This window comes from Myotis daubentonii, chromosome 3 (genome assembly GCF_963259705.1).
Source record: "Myotis daubentonii chromosome 3, mMyoDau2.1, whole genome shotgun sequence".
NCBI lineage: Eukaryota > Metazoa > Chordata > Mammalia > Chiroptera > Vespertilionidae > Myotis > Myotis daubentonii.
Window position 1 is genome coordinate 133,337,331 of NC_081842.1, and position 7,605 is coordinate 133,344,935.

The following is a 7,605-nucleotide window of genomic DNA, read 5'->3' on the forward strand; positions in this document are numbered from 1 at the left end:
AGAAAAACTGGAACTGTGATTGAGGAATTTCTGGAGGTTCCGTGTGGACAACTGTGATGGATAAAAACTTCACCGGGGCCCAATCATGGGGAAGCCCACACTTTTGTAAGTTTTCTCTCCAGGAGCTCTACCAGGTCCTCACAGTAATATTGGAGGGGGGGAGGGGGGATGCTCTCTTTCTTCCATCAGGGGGAGGGAAAAGGAACCATTCGGAGATTTGCCAGAGCATTCTGTTCCTCTTAACAAGGCGTGCCTTGGGAAGAGGCTATTTTACCAGAGCCTGACCTATTTGAGTTTTACCAGAGCCTAATCTACCTGGGGGAAGGAAAATATACAACTTTAGTCAGTTCTAGCCTTCTATGTGGGGGAAGGGAAATATACAAATCCAGCTCCCGCCTGTCATCCTGTTCCACCTAAAGGGAGAAAAATAAACTAAGAAGCACCAGTGAAGTTCACAGTTCAGGACACAGGCTCACCAAAAGGGGAACACCTCATCACAGGACCATAGAATTCTTCCCCTCCCTTACACCCTAACTCTACATTACTAAAGGCCTACTTTCCAGACTTCTCTTTACCCAGGACATCATGTATGCCTTTCAACAAAAAAAATTACAAACCATACACAAAGGCAAAAAAGACAGTTTTAGAACCATAATGAAGTATGGCAAGAATATCAAAATTATCAAACCAGGAATTTTTGAGAACTGATTAATATGCTAAGAGTTGTGGTAGAAAAGTAGATAACAATCAAGAACAAACGGGTCATGTAAGTAGAAAAATAGAAATTCTAAAAATCAAAAAGAAATATGAGAATGAAAAATAACTCTAACAGAAATAAAGAGTGCCCTTAAAGTGCTCATTGGTAGATTGAACACAGCTAAGGAAATATCTGAGCATAATAATATGACAATAGCCCTGGCTCAGTTGGTTGAAGTGTCGTCCCATACACTGAAAGGTTGTGGGTTTGATTTTCCAGTCAGGGCACATATCTAGGTTGCAGGTTTGATCTTTATTTGGGGTGCATACAGGAAGACAACCTATCAATGTTTCTCACATCAATGTTTCTCTCTTTCTCTCTCTCTCTCTCTCTCTCTCTCTCTCTCTCTCTCTCTCTCTCTCTCTCTTCCCCTCCCTCTCTCAGAGTGAAGAAACTTCCAAAACTGAAAAGAATAGAACAAAATATAAAAGAATTGTAGAAGAGCTACAAAATATGTAATATACATGTAATAGCAATACCAGAAAAGAAAGTGAGAAAAGAACAGAAAAAATAAATAAAAATAAATAAATAAAATAAAATAAAAAAGAAAGGAACAAGAAATATTTGAAGTAATAACAACTAAAAATTTTCCCAAATTAATGTCAGACACCAAACCACATAACCAGGAAACTCAGAGAATACGAAACAGGATAAATACAAATAATAATAATAATTTACAAATAAAAAAGCTATGCCTAAGTATAGCATATTTAAACTACAGAAATCAAATATGTAGAAAACATATTGAAAAAAAACACTTTACATATAGAGGAGCAAAAATAAGAATTATATCAAACTTCTCAGAAATATGGAAGCAAGAAGAGAAAGGGGCGAAATATTTATGGTGCTGAAAGAAAGGAAGCCACAAACGTAGAATTCTGAAACCTGCAAAATTACCCTTCAGAAATGAAAGAAAAGTAAAGATTTCTCAAACAAAAATTGAAGGTATTTGTTGCCGGTAGACCTGCCTTGCAATAAATGTTAAAAGAAGTTCTTCAGGGAGAATAAAAATGATATAGGTCAGAAAATCAGATCTACATAAAAGAAGAGAATCAGAGAATGAAAACATGAAAGTAAAATAAAGCATTTTTCTTATTCTTAATTGATGTAACAGGTAACAGGCTCAAAATAATCATATCAATAATGTATTCAATTATGTATGCTTATGTATATGCTATGTATAAGTATATGCTTATGTGTATACATGTATACTTCTATACAATTGCAATGAATGATAGTAATGACATAAGAGATGGGAGGGAGGAATTAGGAATATTTTGTTATTATAAGGTACTTGCACTACCAGTGAATTGGTATAGTGTTATTTGAAAGTGGACTTGGATTAGTTGTAAATGTATATTACAAACTCCAGGGCAACCATCAAAAACAATAAAAAGATGCCCTAACCCATTTGGCTCAGTGGATAGAGTGTCGGCCTGCGGACTCAAGGGTCCCAGGTTCGATTCCGGTCAAGGGCATGTACCTTGGTTGCAGGCACATCCCCAGTAGGAGGTGTGCAGGAGGCAGCTGATCGATGTTTCTCTCTCATCAATGTTTCTAACTCTCTATCCTTCTCCCTTCCTCTCTGTAAATATCAATAAAAATATATTTTTTAAAAAAACAATAAAAAGAGAAGTAAAGTTGATATGCTAAGAAAGAAAATAAAATACAACAATATAAAATGCTCAATTAATTCATAAAAGGCAGGAAAAGAGTGGAAGACAAAAATAGAAACAAAGAACAAGGGGCAACAAATAGAAAACAGTAACAACTAGGATGGATATTAATCCAACTATATCAGTAATCATATTTTCTTTATTTAAATATATTTTTATTGATTTCAGAGAGGAAGGGAGAGAGAAAAATCAATGATGAGAGGGGATCATTGATTGGCTGCCTCCTGCACGCACCCTACTAGAGATTGAGCCTGCAACCCAGGCATGTGCCCTGATGGGGAATTGAACCTGGGACCCTTCAGTCCATAGGCCAACACTCTATCCACTGAGCCAAACCAGCTAGGGCTCAATAATCATCTTAAATATCAATTATCTATATACACAAATAAAAAGAGATTGTCAGAGTGAATCAAAAAGCAAGGCTTACACTATATTATGTCTGCAAGAAATCCACCTTAAATACAATGAAACATATAGTTTAAATGTAAAAGGATGGAAAAAGATATATCATGCTAACACTAATCAAAAGAAAGTGGGAGAAACTATATTAATTTCAGAGAGCTATATAACATTCAAAGCAAGAAAAGTTATCAGGGATAAAGAGGGGCATTACAAAATGATAAAGGGATCAATACTCCAAAAAGACGAATAATCCTTAATGTGTATCCACCTAACAACAGAGTGTCAAAGTAACATCACACACACACACACACACACACACACACACACACAGAGAGAGAGCAAACAACAAAAAATGATAGAACTGCAAGAAGAAATAGATGAATAGATGAATTCACTATTATACTTGGATAATTTAACACCTTTCTTTTGCATAAAGCAAAGCTTCTATGATACAAGCTGTGATGTGGATGAATTAAGAAAACTCGACATTATCATTATCTTGATTGCTAATATTCATTAAGCACTTACATGTCTACAATATTTCAGTGAATCTAACATTCCATTAATCATCAGACTCTATTATTTTATCAACCACCAAGAAAGAAAGAAAATTTCAGAGATGTGAAAAGTGTGAATCTCAGAATCAATGAAAAATAGTATGTAGCAAGTACTCTATGTAACTAATTTTATTTAATTCTCAAAATAAACTTCTAGGGCTAGTACTATTACTTGGGCCATTTTTCAGATGAGTATATAAAGGTTAAAGTTTCTTATCTATGAGAAATCCATGCCCGCCTGTACCTTAGAATAGAATAGAAAAGGGACTATAGGACAGCATCCAAGTAGAACTCAAATCAGTTCTTAACCTCTCGCACCTGGAGTTTTGCATTACAAACAACAAAAAATGCAATGACCTCTTTCCCCAGCATATATGATATGCAAGAATGCATATCCCTTTGTTTGTGCCCTATATATACAAGCATTTCCCAGAGTACAGAAGCTCAATTAAACATTAACCTTCTGCCTTCCTCTTAAAAAGAATATAATATTCTGAGAACTAGTCTAGTTTTCTGGAATTTAGGGGGTTGTCATTCTATTTACTCTACTTTTTTGTGTTTAGAATTTTTATAACAAAAGTGTTTTTTGGGTTTTTTGTGTGTGTGTGTGTGTTTTGAGGAAAGTTGACTGATACCTTCATTGTTTTGTGGGTGGGGGGTGTGCACAGAGCTCTTGGTGGGGCTGGCCCGCTTGCTTTTCACCATCACGGGCTTCTGGCTGCGCGGGATGGCGCTGGCCCTGCGGATGGCGGCCAAGCGCAGATCCGGGCGGTACTTGTTCTTGCAGATCAAGTACGGGATGCTGCCCAGGGTGGCCCAGGCGTTCTTGTTGATGGTGGTCCGCACGGATCTCCGCTTCATGATGACCACCACAGGCCCACCGTCTTGCGGTGAATCCACCCCTTGTAACGAAAGGAATTGCGGGCCTTCGGGTTATTGGGTTTGGTGCCGTCCTCTGCTTGTTCCTCCTGATCAGGAAGCTGGAGCAGTTCCCCATGATCCTCTGATCCTCCGTTGCAGGTGGGCAGACATGCGGCAGCTGCTCACTGTGCCGCAGACAGACAGGAAGAGCTAATAAAAGTTTTTTTAATCAGAATACATTGTTATAATGATAATAGTCAACATGTATTAAAACTTTACTATTTATCATACACTAATCTTTTTTGTTATTGTTTAAAGTATTACATATGTCTCCTTTTTCCAGATTAACCCCCCTCCCCACTACCCCTACCCCTCAGAACTAGCATCGACCACCCCAGTGTCTGTGTCCGTTGGCTCTGCTAATATGCATGCATACAAGTCCTTTGGTTGATCTCTAATCCCCCCTCTTCCCCTGCCTTTTCTCTGAGGTTGGACAGTCTGTTCAGTGTTACCTTGTCTCTGGATCTATTTTTGTTCATCAGTTTATGTCATTCATTATATCTCACATATGAGTGAGCTCATGTGATATTTATCTTTCTCCGACTGGCTTATTTCACTTAGCATAATGCTCTCCAGTTCCATCCATGCTGTTGCAAATGGTAAAAGTTCCTTCTTTTTTATAGCAGCGTAGTATTCCATCATGTAGATGTACCACAGTTTTCTAATCCATTCATCTACTGATGGGCACTTAGGCTGTTTCCAGATCTTAGCTATGGTAAATTGTGCTGCTATGAACATAGGGGTGCATATGTCCTTTCTTATTGGTGTCTGGTTTCTTGGGATATATTCCTAAAAGTGGGATCACTGGGTCAAATGGGAGCTCTATTTTTAACTCTTTGAGGAAACTCCATACTGTTCTCCACAGTGGCTACACCAGCCTGCATTCCCACCAGCAGTGCACGAGGGTTCCTTTTTCTCCACATCCTTGCCAGCACCTTTCATTTGTTGATTTGTTGATGATAGCCATTCTGACAGGTGTGAGAGGGTACCTCATTGTCACGTTAGTTTGCATCTCTCGGATGATTAGTGTCTTCGGGCATATTTTCATATGTCTCTTGGCCCTCTGTATGTTCTCTTTCAAAAAGTATCTATTTAGGTCCTTTGCCCATTTTTTAATTGGATCATCTTCCTTTTGTTAAGTTGTATGTGTTCCCTGTAAATTTTGGAGATTAAACCCTTATTTGAGATAGCATTGGCAAATATGTTCTCCCAGGCAGTGAGCTTTCTTATTGTTTTGCAGTATAGAAGCTTCTTATTTTAATGTAGTCCCATTTGTTTATTTTCTCCCTAGTTTCCATTGCCCTAGGACAGTGGTCAGCAAACTATGGCTCGTGAGCCACATGCAGCTCTTTGGCCTCTTGAGTGTGGCCACGAAGTTTCAATCACACTGTACGTGCGTGCCCGCACGTGGTATTTTGTGGAAGAGCCACACTCAAGGGGCCGCAATTTGCTCACCACTGCCCTAGGAGCTGTATGGGTGAAGATATTGGTACAACAAATGTCTGATATTTTGCTGCCTATGGAATCTTCTAGGATAGGATTCTTATGGTTTCCATGCTTACATTTAAGTCCTTTAATCATTTAGAGTTTATTTTTGTGTATGGTGTAAGTTGGTGATCTAGTTTCATTCTTTTTATATCTAACTGACCAATATTCCCAACACCATTTATTGAAGAGACTGCCTTGACTCCATTGTATGTTCTTGCCTCCTTTGTCAAATATTAATTGAGCATAGTGGTTTGGGTTGATTTCTGAGTCTGAGTTCTCTATTCTATTCCATTGATCTATATGTCTGTTCTTGTGACAGTACCAGGCAGTTTTGAGAACAGTGGCTTTGTAATATAGCTTGATATCTGGTATTGTGATCCCTCCAACTTTGTTCTTCTTTCTCAGGATTGCTGTGGCTATTCAGGGTCTTTTTTTATTTCAGATGAATTTGTGGAGAGTTTGTTCTAGGTCTGTGAAATATGCCATTGGTATTTTAATGAGGATTGCATTGAATCTATAAATTGCTTTGGGTAGTATGAACATTTTATGTTGATTCTACCAATCCATGAGCATGGTATGTTCTTCCATTTGTTTAAGTCACGTACAGAGGAGAGGGTTGCTTACCGTTTCTGAGGCTTCAATGAAGAAACCGTTTAACCAAAGTCTTGAAGGGGAATTAGTGTTGAGTGTGAGAATGAGATGAGAAGAACTGCGTGGATGAAAAATGGATGAAAGAGTACTTTTAGGGAAACACTAGGAAACCACAAGTGGCAATTCCTAAGCAGTGTTCCACACACACTGCATTTGTGACAAATGGCCAGTTTTTCTGAACACTCTACCACATTAACCCATGAACTCCATGTGCTATAGGTATTTTTAAGCAGTTTTCTTGAGATAAAATATAATTGATTCATTTGTATTCACATAGGGAATGAGTGCCTTATCCTGCCGACACAGATTGCTCAGAAATCTAGTGTGTGTGCACGCACTCAGAGGCCTCATGAAATGTCTCTTCTTCTCAACAGTCAGAGAGAACATGATCCATCAAAAGCAAAGACAAAAACAAAAAAGGTTTGGGGGGTTAGCATTTGCATAAAGGGCTAAAAAGTTTTAAACTAATTTGCCTTAAAAAAATAAGCGGGAAAGAAAAATATTAAACAAGTATCACAAACCTTCAGTAATTTTTTGTTGAATCTGGGCTGGGTTAAGGAGGATCAATAACATTCTCTCCTTATAAAAGTATGTTTGAAAATGAACATAGTAAGAGTTTATTATAAAAATAGAAGAAAAGAAAGCTTGATTAAGCAGCAGATTCTTGACATTTCCGTAGCAGTGGGGCTGACTGTCTGAGCCCCCATGCAGCCTGGAGTCCCATGCTGAGGCCTGTGGGGCCTCCCGGGTGGCTGCCATGAGAAGGGCAGCGGAGGCAGAGGCGCAGCTGAGTAGGCAGAAGGAGAGACTGGGATGGGGAGGGAAAGAGAAAGGAGAACGAGTACAGTGAAAGTGGACTCGGGAAAGAAAGCACTCACTGAAAAGTTGACAGATTAGCAGCCGCTTGTGATGGCTGGGGCTTTCAGGGGCAAAGCTGCTGAAAGATTGATGCTCAAAGAATGAAAGCTCAGTCCATAAGACCCTGAACATACTGGCTCCCCCAAAATACTTTCAAGTATGACATTGAAATACTCTTGAATGAATTGTGCTGTTTTCAATATATTTGGCTTTATTTTGCACAAATTTATAATTTATTAATCTTCCTAATCACTTTTTTAACCCACATGAGAAATAAAAATCTATAGTAATATAT

General features: G+C 38.4%; 1 pseudogene; it reads right to left on the reverse strand.

Annotated features, from left to right (window-relative positions):
• Window positions 1-399: 399 nt before the first annotated feature.
• Window positions 400-4,389, reverse strand: LOC132231897 (large ribosomal subunit protein eL28-like; annotated as a pseudogene).
• Window positions 4,390-7,605: the final 3,216 nt, after the last annotated feature.